We start from the raw sequence: 13,757 nt of genomic DNA, 5'->3' as shown, positions 1-13,757 counted from the left end.
TCAATTTTTCAGCTTCCAGCTAAATTTGATCTATATTAAAACTTTTTTCATTGACTTATCACAAAGTTTTTTTTATATGATTTTACTAAAACGGTATCCACGAATTTCATCAAAATTTTACATAATTTTCATGTTTTAACAAAATATTAACATCGTCACAATTATCTGAGAAGGATGTGTTCATCATGTGTGAGAGGGAATTAAACCCAGAAATTTATAAGAAGGTCAGTTTTGTTTCACGAAATTAAGCATTTGTCTGCTTATAATGAACCAAAACAGATACTTTTTAGCGAACTTGTTCTGCATACTGTTATCTACAATAAGATTAATTCAAAAATGTTTTTGAATGAAATGGTATAATATGGCAGAGGATTGAAAAAATATTTTGGGCTTCTGTTTTGTAACAAATACTTTAGCAATGAAATACTATCAGTTTAACAACGTTATGCTAAAGTATGTATCCGGGCAATATGTTGCTGTATTTTCATGACGAATTGTTAGGGCTAGTGTTTTTATTTCGCGGAAGCCGCGTAATCCGTGAAATTTGGTAAATACCACGAAATGCCGCGACATTCAAAATAATTAACTGTCAAATTGGTCCACAGTGTCTTCAAACATTGTTTTGATTTATTCGAACAATCCACAAGATTTTTGGAACCGTTACTCATTTAAAAAAATATTTTTCAGATCAATGTTCTACGAAAAGTTCCAAAGAAATAAGTAGTTAAAAACATTTTATGACTCATGAACTTTTTTCCTTCGATATTTCTTTTTAAAAGAATGTTAAATAACGATATTCAAAACTGCAAAAAAGACAACGCAGAGCAGTTTTAGCTATTTCGTGTTTAAACTTTGTAAAATTCATTTAAATAACGGTCAAAAAATTGCACAAAACGTAAAAAAGTTTTCAAAACAATTAAATTTTTAAATCTAGAGTATTTTTAAATGCATTTTTTTCGTGCTGTTTTAATTTTTTTTAAAGCAATTTGCACGTTTCAAAAAGTTACAACTTCGTATGGAGAAAAAGTCACGCAGAGAGGGTTGAACCTTTCAAATTTGAAGGCCATGTTGTTTATGCACGATCCCTTAGGATGTGCTTAGTTTTAAAGAAATTTAAGAGCGAGTTTTTCATCGATGTGAAACAGGTCGTATCGAGGTGCTCCGATTTGGATGAAACTTTCAGGGTTTGTTTGTCTATATATGAGATGAACTCATGCCAAATATGAGCCCTCTACGACAAAGGGAAGTGGGGTAAAACGGGCATTGAAGTTTGAGGTCAAAAAAACATGAAAAATCTTAAAATTGCTCGCATTTCCGTAAAACTTCATCGATTCCAGTTCTCTTAGATGCATTCGAAAGATCTTTTGAAGCCCTTTAAAATGTGCTATAGACATCCAGGATTGGTTTGACTTTTTATTCATAGCTTTTGCAAATTACTGTTAAAAATTGATTTTTTTAAAACCTTAATAACTTTTTGCAACAGCCTCCAACACCCATACTCCCACAGGTCAAAAGTTAGGGAATTTCATGGACTATAAGCCTACGGTATTAACTTTTTGGCCAATCGCAGTTTTTCTCATAGTTTTACGATTTTTCTAGAACAAACATTTTACAACATTAGTTTTTGCCCTGTAGGCCTCCATAGCGGCACTTTTTGGTCTCAATTTTGACATATTCGGAATCGTAGAGGGCTCATATTTGGCATGAGTGCATCTCATGTATAGACAAACAAACCCTGAAAGTTTCATCCAAATCGGAGCACCTCGATACGACCTCTAGAACAAACCGAGCAGAATTTACAAATACTGCCTCTTAAGGATGTACTTTGTTTTATAAATACTCAGTAAATTAAATTTCTAGAATGAGAATTCAACAAAATTTGACAAAATTGAGCTCTTATTTTTTGTTGTCATGAATATATTGTATTTTGAATGTTTTGTGTCATTTTGTATCTTAAACAACTGCAGAGTTCGGAAAACCACTCACACTCACAAATCGAGTAGGCTTCCTCACAGTAAACACTCTCGATACTCACTGTGAGTGTGAGGGCTGAGTAAATTTACTCATATTTGAGTAAAATGAGGGTGTGAGTAGTCCGTTTCCAACAATTTGTTATTTACAAAATCATTGACAACATCAATCCAAAATCAAGCGTCTATATGAATCGGTTGTACATTCGAGGTAGCGTCAATGTCTATAAATCCGAAGGTTCTGTGTTGGTAATAATGTGGTATCAATATTTTTTTTTGTCTGTCTGGCATTTTTTTTCATTGCTTTAAAAGAAACCTTGGATTGTCAAAGTCCAGCGGATGGGCAATTATTTTCATAATTTTAAGATTAGTGACCGGTCGAATCCGTTGTGGATTGAAATATCGCAGGATAAATCGGAGGCCACAGACGGGGGCAGCTTCTGCGGGTGGATGTTGGCAGCCATACCAAAGGAAGATGGCCGTGTTGCTGTGGGAAATGGTCACTCCCTTCGACAGCTGTGCAACTGTGGCCACTCTCGGTCGTTGACAGTTCTACCAATATGTCTTGCCTAAGAACCAGGAGTGGAGCCTCAGCGGCCGCCGGTGGCCCTAGCCTAAAGCTGTCCAAAGCACTGGATCGGCCATTTTTAGTTTTCAGTGAACCTTCAAGCCAAAGTCACCGGCAGCTAATGCAACTTCTTCGGCGTGTCCCGATTCTGAACCAAAACACATTTGTACAACTGTCGACGACCGGGAGTGGCCACTTACCTCAGCTACACGGCCTTCCACTGCTGGTAAAGCTGTTAAAATTCACCCGCAGAGGCATCCCCCGTCTAAACAACCTCCGACCTATCCGTCGGTAGGACTGCTGGAAGCTGACAACAAACTTTGTGATTAAAAAAATTAAACTCGCTGAAAAAAAAAACAGTTAAAAATCAGGATTTGAACCACGGTGATAAAAAAAATTTCTAATGATAGCACTGCGCCTCTACCATCAGGACTACTTTTTCGCTGTTGAGTTAACAAGAAAATCACCGATGTAGAGTTTGACATCTCAGAATTTGTTTTTTTAAATAGCCCTCATGAGCGCTCAAAGCCCTCTTTGTGAGTAAATGAGGAAGGCCCTCACACTCACACTCACCGAGAGTGATGAGTAATTTACTCGCAGGTAACTTAGTTTTTCCTCATGGTTGAGGAACTCGTGAATGAGGTTCCGAACTCTGAACAACTGATAACTTTTAAAAAAACTTTTTTATACAAAATTTTTCTGAAATAACACATTGTTGCGTTAATTTTCGACAGATTTCAGAGTACCGTGAAATTTCCGTGAAATTCCAATGTTTTGAAACAGGCATGCCGCGAAATTTATTTTTTTGCCGTGAAAAATCATTAGCCCTCCAAATTGTTCAAAGAAATTATTTGAATTCGGTCTTCTTTAATCTTCCAGCTTTCACTTTGGGTTAATGCCAAGAAAGCTAGAAATCTGGTAAGTTTGGTTCGAAACCTTATCATTAGATGTCAAATATTGGTCAAATAATTAGTTATGAGTCTCTTCAGGAAAAAAAACGTATGAAATCGAAAACAAAAAACAAAAATGTTGCTCTCGACCCCTTGACGAAATATTTCGATTTACCCTGCAATATGTCGGGAAAGAACCTTTCTTTCATGGTGGCGAATATCAGACCTGTCGATTTTTTTTTATATTTCAATCTTCTCGGAAAAAATATACCTATGTGAGAATGACACAAAAAATACAAGGAAAAGAATTGTTAAATAGGTCAAATAGGTTTCACGTGCTTTTGTTTAACATTCTGTTCAGTGTTCAATAAACTCTCACAGCAATTCTAAATGTACTAAAAAATCCTAATAATCTTGCAAAAACATTTTTTTGTGTGCTGCTTAGGTTTGAACAATACAAAACAAAAACAGAATTATTAAAAAAAATTATCTTATGCAAAATGCAAAACAAGCAGAAAATTATTTCCTAAATCTCTCACATATATTTTTTTAAAGAATTACTCATTTATGAAACTATAATAAAACTTATACAAATGAAACTGTATTAATTTATTGCTATTTTAGGAAAATAACAATATCACCATACAAATGTATGTCATCGAACATAAATCCAAAACAAACAAGTCCCCTTGCATCAGAAAAATAATTACTCATCATCGCAGCATTTTCTACCAACACACTCGGATAAAAAAAATCTCCAGCACAGAATCCGTTTCACAATTTTCCAGATGATTGATTTGTTCATTATGTAAACGGAGCACTTTTCACGAGCGCTTAAAACCGTTACAAGAAAAAAATCTGCTGGAACCAAAAACGAATCAGAACCAGAAAACTGCACACAAAGTTAATGATCTGCACCGGAGTAACCTACAGTATATGGAGAAGTTCGATGGAAGTTAGGTTCGGAGAAGGGGGGAATCTTCACGTTCCTGGTCCGTTTCGATCGAAAATGTGTGTGACGATCGTGGCCAGCCAGCCGTGAAATGTAATATGGACCTAGAGCAAACAAACGCTTCGAGCCGGTCGTCGGCGGTGGCGGCAAGTGTTCCAGTTCTTGACAGCCGTGGCCACGAACCGGAGAAATGGGAAAGAATGAATGAATGGAGGCTTCTCCCCTCCCCCCACTCTGCTGCTTTCTTGCCGAGATCTTCATCACGATGGGTAATGTTGGACGGCATAGTCTAATGGGGCAATTTGTGCTTTTCCGAAGAATTTTCCGTTTTGTTATAGCTAAACAATACACGCAGTTTGATTTGAACTGTGTGGTGAACCAATCCGTTGCCATAACCATAATATAGTCATATTATGTTTAGCATTTGGGTTATGTTTTGGGTTATTTTGTTTATTTTTGAATAATCTGGAATGGTGCTGTTTTTTGAAGCAATCATATTTCAGCAAGCATGATAAATTATTTGTTGAAATCTTTGCATTATTTTAGATTTTCCGGGAATATTTCCAAAATAATTTAATTATTTTTTTAGATTAAAGTGTTTTAAAATATTCGAAGTCGATTTTTGGCCACTCATCTAGCATTCGTTAACACATTTTCATACATAACTTTCGAACTTCTTATCGAAAGTCTAAAATTAAGTCTTCAACCATTTTGATCTCTCAAAAGCATTAGAAAGAAGAACTCTAAAATTTGTAGAAAATTTTAGGGTTTAAAGTTTGACTTGTTTTATGTAACTTTGCTAATGTCTCTAAAAATTTGATTTTTCAGAGGTCAACTTTGGCTGTGTTTTTCAATAACATTTCTAATTAAAAATAATTATGCTGTATTTCTTGTAGTGTCGTAGACTATGCCTCTACGCATTTCTTTAAAGTTTTGATGAAAATCGTTGCAATCCATAGCTGAAAATGAGAAAAACTAGTATAACATAGAAAAAGCGACTGCAAAAAAAAAAACGTTGCTTAATCCACCCTTGGGTGGTTGGTGCCTTCCTCACATTTAGAGAGTAATGTTATCCAAAATAGATACAAAGGGGCGGACCTTTCAGTGTTCTATCAACTTGATTTATTATTCATACCATCAGATTGAGAAGTCAGATCTTCATAATTCGGGGCATTTATGTGCTTATAACTTTTGATAGGGTTGTCGCATCTGCAACCTATTGAACTCGTTGGAAAGATTTTTCGATTACCTATCCAACGACAGGTCGCATGATAGATCCAAACAACGTTTTCATCGAAATATATGAGGTCCGGCCTCCAAAAAGTGTATAAATAACATTTAAGTGCGTATAACTTTTGATAGGGTTGTCAGATCTTCAATCTTTTGAACTCGTTTGAAAGGTCTTTTGATTACCTATCCAACGACAAATTGCATGATAGATCCGGACAACGTTTTCATCGAAATATATGAGATCCGGCCCCAAAAAAGTGTATAAATAACACTTAAGTGCTTATAACTTTTGATAGGGTCGTCAGATCTTCAATCTTTTGAACTCGTTGGAAAGGTCTTTCGAATACCTTTCTAAAAATGTATAACATGACGGGGTTTCTTACAAAAACCACCCTTTTTACAATCTTCCGGACTTTTGTTAAAATCGTTTTTTTAGCATAACTTTTGAAGTACTTAATTAAACTTTATAATTTTCAATAGCGACTTATGGGACCCCAAGACGGATCGAATGAGACCAAAACAGTCCAAATCGGTTCAGCCAGTGCCGAGATAATGCAGTGAAAATTTTTTTGATCAACATCCCACCACACACACAGACATTTGCTCAGAATTTGATTCTGAGTCGATATGTATACGTGAAGGTGGGTCTAGGTGGTCAAATTAAGAATTTTGTTTTTCGAGTGATTTCATAGCCTTTCCTCAGTAAGGTGAGGAAGGCAAAACTTAAAAGGCAAAACGTAATGATAGAGTAAGCCAAATATTATCAGAAACAGCTTAAAATAATAAAAAAAAAAATGCAAATTACAGTCGACTCTCTGGCTGTCGATTACACAGTAAAAAAACATGGTAAAATTACATCTACATCTTTAATGTCAGAATAAAGCTTTAATTTTACCTCTAATAAAATATCTGTAATCCTAAAAAAATATCAAACCGGCGATAGTTATATCTAACTTACTAAGTCCGCGCCCCAACCCGCACGGCCAACTCGCCGCTGTAAAAACTCGACGATCAAAGCCAATGTACCTCTATGTACCGTATATGCAGTAAATACAGTATACAATGTACGGAGCACAGAGAGCTACATTGGCTTTGATCGTCCAGTTTTCATAGCGGCGAGTTGGCCGTGCGGGTTGGGGCGCGGACTTAGTAAGCTAGATATAACTATCGCCGGTTTGATATTTTTTTAGGATTACAGATATTTTTTCCTAGCGTCTGCTAGATGTAAATTTACACATTATTTGAGGTAAAATTTAAGCTTTTTTTCTGACATAAAAGATGTACCCCTTTTTAGATGTAATTTTACCATTTTTTTTTACTGTGTATCTCGATATCAATATTTATCCAGCTGTCAATAAATTTTTCAGTCCCTTCAAGAAGCATGCTTTGATTTTTCATTTTATAATTTCGCTCGCTCATTAAAATGAGCGGTTTTTTTTTTAAATAATTTGACGAAAAGGCGATTTTCAAGAATTTTTTGATTTTAACAATTTTTTTATTGGATTTTCATAAATTATTTGAAAAATAAAACTTAAAACGAGAAGATTCATTTCAAAACCATAGTCTTGGTGGACTCTACAGTATGTAAAAAAAGTATTTACACCCCTTGGGCACTATGTACATTTTGTGATGAAACATAAAACAATTTAAAGTTTGACAGAAACCTAGGACTACGTTTTGTTCAGAAACTCATGCCGAACATTTTGCTACAAAAAGCTCATGAAAAGATGTTTTCTATAAAAAGTTATATAACAAATACTATTACAAAAATCAAAAAGGTGCAAAAAAAGTACACCTTTCGAAAAATTAACATAAATAAAGTTTTTTGTTGACAAATCACCATAAATCCAGTCTCCCAACTCCAAATAGGCATCCTTGACTGATTAAAAAATTAATTTGGATTGAATATAAAGTTTACTAATTACTTAGTATAAAAGTATGTATAACTCTGGAAATTCTATATAAAACTTATCTAAACTTAATGTTGCAAACTTTCAATTTAACTAAATGTCAATATATTACCATAGAATCGCTAAATAAACATTCTGGAGTGGGTATAACACTGTTTTGGGGGTCTTTGTATCGCTAGAATAGATTTTTCGTTGGAATTTCGTACGAACCCGGAATTACGTCGTCGGAAAATCCGCCGGCATCCGAACCGGTCCACAATTCAGAAGTCAACCTATGTGGCAACGGAAAGGGCATAAAATTTCCGATCTTTTGATACCTATACATCTAGGTTTTCTATAAAACCCACGTTTTTACATACCTAGGCAAAAACGTTGTTATGGTTTCGTTTGTGCAACCTGCCAAAAATGTATGGAATTTCGTATTTTTTGTTCTCGTGGATCAAACTTACTTTTTGCCCAGGTATTTAAAAACGTGGGTTTTATAGAAAACCTAGATGAATGGGTATCAAAAGATCGGAAATTTTATGCCCTTTCCGATGCCCCATAGGTTGACTTGTGAATTGTGGACCGGTTCGGATGCCGGTGGATTTTCCTACGACGTAATTCCGGGTTGGTACGAAATTCCAACGAAAAATCTATTCTAGCGATACAAAGACCCCCAAAACGGTGTTATACTCACTCCAAAATGTTTATTTAGCAATTCTATGGTAATATATTGATATTTAGTTAAATTGAAAGTTTGCAAAATTAAGTTTAGATATGTTTTATATAGAATTTCCAGAGTTATATAATCTTTTATACTAAGTGGTTAGTAAACTTTGTATTCAATCCAAATTATTTTTTTAATCAGTCAAGGATGCCTATTTGGAGTTGGGAGACTGGATTTATAATGATTTGTCAACAAATAACATTATTTATGTTAATTTTTCGAAAGGTGTACAAACTTTTTTTGCACCTTTTTTTATTTTCGTAATAGTATTTGTTATATAACTTTTTATGGAAATCATTTTTTCATGAGCTTTTTGTATTAAAATGTTCGGCATGAGTTTCTGAACAAAACGTAGTACTAGATTTTTTTCAAACTTTAAATTGTTTACATGTTTCATCACAAAATGTGCATAGTGCCCAAGGGGTGTAAATACTTTTTTTACTACTGTATGTCAAGATTTCTTTTCTAAACGTTCGTATAACTGAAATCTATGACTTTGGAGAAAATTTCTGTCAATTTTACAAAATTGCGTTGATTTGGGCTCGAATCTTCTGCGATCAGATGTGTAATTAAATGTTTTTTATTTTGTTTAGAAAATCATTCACTTTTGTAGTCATTCAAAGAAAACAAGTAAACTGAAAATATGGGCTTAAATTAGTTTTAGTGGTGTTCAAATATTGGCATAAATGCGATTAAGAGCCTGTCAATTTATATTGATGAGAAAGTGGCAATAGACCTCCCAATAAAATAACTTAAAAATTTCGGGCTATTGCCCCTCTGTAATCTGCCATTTTTTAGGTACAGGTAACTAAAACAGTACACCGTGGGACAATTTTGACAAATATGGCATTTATAAGCATTGAAATATGTTAAATTACATTTTCATTTCTCAAAAAAACAAATTCAATACTTAAACTTATTGAAAATTCAATAAAACAAGTTCAAAAATCATTCAAAAAGTCAAAAGTCCGGAGTTTCAAAAAGAACCGCGGTTCTTTTTTTGTGGGCCATGGTTCGTTGGCTCTTTTTAGTGAACCGGCTCTTTGAGCGACTCGCTCTTTTTTTGCCCTCCTCTAGTGTCTGAGTTGTAAGAGAGCGAGCCTACTCGCTCGTAGTTTATTGAAAGCTCGTTTTGGATCTTCGTTTAGATAATTAAGGTGAGGACACATCAAAAATAAACTTCCCTGCATTTTTTAACAGCTCCATTTTTGACGAATACATGTCACCAAATTTGACTTCAAATGAATGATGCCAAAACAAAAAAAAAATGATGCTCTTGTTATCGAAGGCCATCGGGAACTATTTCACACCCAATAATTAAATGAGAACGACTTCCTGTCGGTTGTTAACAAATCTTTCAGCTAAACTACGTGCTTAATTCTTCACACATGAACCCCAGTTCTGCAGCACGCGTCCGGAACACGAGCAAAGCCCCAGGGGGGAGTAGCCAAAGCACACTCCCCAAAGAATACCGCGGACACGCGATCCTTACTCGCACCAGTAATGATATCTACACCATTCTTTGGAGTCAACACCCCGAAGGAAGTTTGCGTGATTTTCCCCTGGCTGGAAAACCTTCCGGCGGGAAAGCCGCTACAATGCTGGATTGCGAGCCAATTATTCTCATAAAAGCGAAAAAACTAAAACTAGGTCATTGCCGACAATAAACCGCCCAACCATCGGCAGCGTGTTTGCGTTTACGATTGATTTGCACTTCAACGTACTTGAGCAAGTAAAAAATAAATAAACAAGTTAAACAGAGAAAAAAACGGTAGAGGAAGTACGGAGAAAAAAGTTGAATTATGAAATTGAGTCTCCCTTTTGTTTTGATCGGTGCGTTCGCAGCATAAATCAACAAAACGAAGCTATTACCCAGCTCAAAACGAGCTGAAATCTGCTCGGAAGGTCCAATAAAGCCAGCAAAAGTGGCGGATAGTTGAGCGTTCGGGAGCAATCAGTGTCATGCCTGTCAGCACTTTTCCCTCCCGGGCAGAAAACCAGCTCACCTACATTGCATTGGAACTTGTAGACGAAGACGACGACGACGATCAGCGTCTGACGGGACGTGCTGTACGCGTTTGAGATATACTGGATTTAGTTCCCATTTAAGGCTAATTGGGAGTGGAAATTAATTTCTTTGGAATTGGAAATAAGGGTGGGTGAAGAAAGTAAAAATCATCTCTGGCTTTGCATGCGTGGTGAAGGTAAAGAACACGAGGCCTTTCGAGTGCTGTGAAAACAATCGAGATCTCTTTCTGAATTGGGAAGGGCCAAATGAAAACAAACTGCTTAGAACGGTAAACGCAATGTAATCCAAACTGTCTGTGAGAACTAATTTGAGGTGCTGAAGAAATAAACATTTCTTTGAAAGTGTGAGGAAATAAAGCATTATCGTAATTTATAGTGGGAATCAAGAAAATTTGACGAAAACCTACACAGAAAAAAAAATGATGGTAATATTCATGATTTTGTGTCAAAAAAAAGGTTAATTTTACCCCAGAAAATGATGAACTTTCATCAGTTTTTGATCAATATTCATCAGGTTCATATTTTTACACATTTTTTATTTAATATTACTCAAAAAAAGAGGTAATATTAAACATACCAAATTTACAACCTTCCAAAATTCAACTTTTTTTTCTGTGTATGGTAACGATGCAATATGTGGGAGTAGCGAACAGCACTAATTATACATACACACTTTCGAGAAAAACCCTGTCTAAATATTTTAGGAATATTCAAAGTGTGCGTGTTTCTGATGACCTCAATCTTCATGCTTCCTCTCGAGTTGAGCCTGCGCCGGATTTTGTTGGTTGGTGTTATTTTATGATTTTTTGTTGACATTATTACCAAATTAACTATTTGGTCATCAGAAATTTTGCAAAAAAAAATAAATAAAATAAAATCGACTTATAGTCTCTACTTTTATCTCATCTTTCAAATTATTTGAAAATACAAACACTACAGAATCCAAAACATCTCCTGACCTCGGAAGGCCTTTCCACCTCATGCCACCCCGTGTGGCACTGACCGGCCCCGAAACTAGTTCATCTACTGACCTGAAAATTTAGAAGTTTAATTTTAACTGTAGCTAATTACCCTACCTGCGCCTCCGCCTACCTCCCAAACGAGTGTGGAAATAACAACACCTCCGAATCTGCATCCATTAAGAGGTGCTCTTGCTGAAATCAATCCGGGCGGTGGCCAACAGGTGTTTTCGACCTCCCCCCCCCCTTCCCACACCCTCCGGAATCACCCCCAATGTTCAATTCCGTGCCATTTCCAGCGGCGCGTTGCATGCATGATAACGGCCGGAAAGAGATTTCGGAGATATGTAGGCAAGTGGGGGATCCAGATTGATATGTGTTGGGGCGCATCATCTTGCGAACTTGTTTCGGTGCTGCTTCTTTTTTTTCTGTGGAACGAAATTCTGCCTGTGCCGGAATGATAGCCGATAATGATGGCTTTATTCAATTGAATGCAATTTGCAAATATACAGTTGTAATTTCCTCCTCATTGAATATGGGCGGCCTATACCGTAAAAATCCGCGGGAGTATCGGAACAGAGCCACATATCCCACCCCACATTACTGATATAGCTCACTCGTGCCCAATTCAACCGTCGCAGGGTAGAAATTGGGAAGGCTAAATTGATCGTATGCATATTTTACGCTAATTTATGTGGAAAAATATGGCACAAAATATTTATTGTGTTTGTGATATTAAGGGATTTACATACATGTAGAAAATCACAAAATTTCATTTTACAGAAAATTCACTTAATTCGATAAAAAGATGATTTTCAATCACTTCTGAAAGTTTCATGAAGATGTTTCGTGACTGAACTGAGTAAGAGACGAATTTAAAAGTTCATGCACAAAGCGAACTGTCAAACTTTGTAAACGATTTTCTCTAAACACCGAGTTGATTTACGGGTGCCACGATATCTCGAGATGGGATGGACCAAATTGGCTGAAATTCGGGGTAAAAACTCTCAAGACATATCCCGTGTGCATGATGAAGCCCAATTTTGAAATTTTGCTTTTTAAAAAAATACAAAAATCAAAAACTGAGGATTTTTTATATAAAAAACACAAAAATATTTTTATCTTTTTTAAAATAAGTTTTTTGAAAATCAGCCTTCGTCATGCACACAGGACAGGTTTGACGAGTCTTCACCGAAATTTTGAGCCGATTTGGTCAAGGCAGTGTTGAGATATCGTGGCTCCCGTTTTTTTTGAAACTGCTAACTTCAAATAGCTATATCTCGGCAATGATACAACCAAATGTCTTCAAATTTGTTTTGATAATAGATGAAAATGTATATTTTAATACCCTGAAAACAGATTTTAAATAAACCTCTGACTTTTTTGTCGATTTACATATGGTTACATACCTTAATGTGTTTTTGGATATTAATGAAAAATTGAAAGCTTGAAAATATTGTTTTAATTAAACAATAAAAAACAGATTTTTCAATGCTGAAATTGAATTTAACTTTATATAAATACAACACAAAATAAAGTCGAAATATGTTTTAGTAACAAAAAATGCATTTTAAAATATGTATGGTTTTTGATTAAAAAAAATAAAATAGGGATATTTAAAAGGGTTTGAACATTTTCTAACTGAATAGTCCTAATATCGTCATCTGGGGCGAATCGGGACTACAGTCTAATTAGGAACAGCAGTTTTTAGAGCACTTAAAAGCTTGAAATTTGGAAAATGATGCACTACCGTCAGTAGGGGTGACATTGGGTCTGGGGCGTGAGATTGGGTCAAAGTGATTTTTTACGGATTTTACCATTTCTCAGATTATTCTCAATGAAACTGAATTCTGTTTAAAGGATTGAGTAGGGGACATCTTAAGATGACTTCGCTGCAAAAATCTCGTTCCTAGAACAAATCCTGTTATTTTGGCAGCTGTCTAAAGTTGAGGTACGTTTTTGGCCAAAAATGACCTCTCGAAAAATCATTTTTCTAATGTTTTTGTTGGAATTGCTCGAAAACTACCCAAATGTTTGAAAATCTCCACTTCAAACATTGTAGCGTGTCAATCCGATTCCCTCGAACAATCATTTTAGTTTCATTTGACCAAAACTATTGGCGTTTAGGGTAGTGTTCATCAAAATCCACCATATTTTGGGAAAATGTTAGTTAACTAGGTATCTAAGAACAAATCTACGTTGAAAGATTTTCGATGTTATTTAAATTGTTTTTGTTATTAAGAAATTACGAGAGGTGTATCGTTTATTGACCCCTAGTCACCACCACTGACGGTATTTTAGATGTTCTGTGTCTGTTCTATCCGAAACTAATAAAAAATATCAAAATATTGTAAAGTAACAAGGCTAAAACAGCTTTTTTCAACACTCCTAATCGATACAAATAAATAAATAATGATTTAATTATTTAAACAGGTTTTTGACAACTTGCAAAGTTGAAGCTATAATCGACTTTTCATTAAATTTCGCAAGACAATTTAAATGACGGCATCAGCTTCGTTGACGGTAACGCTTAATAAAACG

The sequence above is a fragment of the Culex pipiens genome, chromosome 2, assembly GCF_016801865.2.
Source record: "Culex pipiens pallens isolate TS chromosome 2, TS_CPP_V2, whole genome shotgun sequence".
Lineage (NCBI taxonomy): Eukaryota > Metazoa > Arthropoda > Insecta > Diptera > Culicidae > Culex > Culex pipiens.
Note: the sequence above shows the minus strand (reverse complement) of the source record.